The sequence below is a fragment of the Notamacropus eugenii genome, chromosome 1 (genome assembly GCF_028372415.1).
Source record: "Notamacropus eugenii isolate mMacEug1 chromosome 1, mMacEug1.pri_v2, whole genome shotgun sequence".
Classification (NCBI taxonomy): Eukaryota; Metazoa; Chordata; class Mammalia; order Diprotodontia; family Macropodidae; genus Notamacropus; species Notamacropus eugenii.
In genome coordinates, this window is record NC_092872.1 from 703,139,812 (window position 1) to 703,141,615 (window position 1,804).

The following is a 1,804-nucleotide window of genomic DNA, read 5'->3' on the forward strand; positions in this document are numbered from 1 at the left end:
AGATAATGTTTCTGTTGAAAAGCAAAGATTTCACCATACTTCCAGAGTAGAACATCTGTTTCAACAGAGAAATGTTGGCCTTTTAAAACAGAAGCAGAGAAAATAAATGACTCAGGAATCCTTCTGTTTTTCACTAGTCTTGGAAAAACTTTTCAGAACACTGATTTACACTATAAAAAAAGAAGAAAAATATATCTGGCATTAACATCCTTCCACTTGTGTATAGTGCTTCACATTGTTTTACAGTAAATACTATGCATTCTTTATCTGGGTCTGTGTTTCTGTATTGATAATAATCGGACCCTTAGGTCCTTCCAAAGGTTCCTCAATTTTGTTTGAAGCTCTGGGTTCATGATGTATTTGTTTGATTTACTGACTGCCTTTGTCAATAACAGATCAGGCCTAATCTTTGGGAGTGATTATTATTTGTGTTGTAGAAATGGGTCCTCCAAGATCAACATATGAACCATGGGCCACTGAACAGAACCACTTAAAAACTCATAGTATTCACCCAGTGGGTCTTAAACTGTCTGCCATTTGGATGGACTTCATGTATCTATAAGTCACATCAGCACTAAAACCAACTGTGCCGTTGTAACAGTCCCGGGTTTTCTTCTTCTGGAAGATGTCTTTCAGTGATGGTAGTAGAGGAAGAGAAAGATTGCTACCATCCCTGCCACCACATCCAGGAAGAAGTGGTGAAAATCCTATACAAGGGCTCATGTCATCATAATCTCTTCTAGATGGGAGCATAGGATGGCCGACCACCACCTAGGGGCACTCTATCAAAGCCTTCTCTTCCCAGTGTGGGAAATTCTGCAGGGAATCCTTATAGATCATTGTGAAACTACCATGGTAAGAGAAACACAGTAGAAATTGGGATTGTAGGGTTGTGCATGTCCTTTGATCATAGAATCCAATATAATCTTTATGTATTCCACAACCCTATCAAGCTTTCCACCAATAAGAATAACTTTATCAGTGTGGAATGAGGACAACACTCCCAGAAATGCTGGATTGCTGTCTAAGTGTTCTCTGGAAATTCTTTGATTTTAGTACTTTTGACCCCAATAATTCCTCTTGCCAGACTCTGGAGAATAAATAGACTCAACTTGCCATCACTGTGGCTTCCTTTATAATTCTGGTAATTTAAGCATTCCGCAGCATCATCAGATTCCAACAAAAGCCAGCTAGTGGCATTGGGTAATGGCAAGCACAGGCTAAGGTAAGTATGTTTTTCTTCAGAATTTCTTCAGTTGCTTCAGTATTTGCACTGATAAATAATACTGGCTTTTGTGTGGGCCGGAAACAACGACATTGTAATCTGTACAAACGGCTTTAATATTTTTGCCTCTTTCTTCAGTCACTGCTTCAGGATTCTTGCTTTGAAGAAAATTCAATTCAATCAGTAATTTGAGATCTTTCGAAGGTCTGTGTCTGTCACAAGGTACTTAACAAATTCACCACTGGTTTTGATGTTGGGGAAGGTTTCTTTTAACTGCTCAGTCTCCATTATCTCAGATTTAAATGGATAGACAATCTTTTGGTTTAAGAGTGAGTAAAACACTGGCCGACAGAGGTCAATGCCATAGAAAAATACAGAAAATAATAGTGTTTGCAATCGTGAAGCAAGACTATTGCGCCATAAGAAATAATGGAGATGGTTTCAGAAAAACTTGGAAAGACATGGATGAACTGATACAAAGGAAGGTAAGCAGAATCAGGAGAAAAAATTGATACAATAACAACAATGTTGCAAAGAGAATCAGCTTCCGAAGACTTGGAAACTGAGCAACACAGTAAC

General features: G+C 38.4%; 1 pseudogene; it reads right to left on the reverse strand.

The window, feature by feature from the left end:
- Window positions 1–201: 201 nt before the first annotated feature.
- Window positions 202–1,513, reverse strand: LOC140519962 (heterogeneous nuclear ribonucleoprotein K-like; annotated as a pseudogene).
- Window positions 1,514–1,804: the final 291 nt, after the last annotated feature.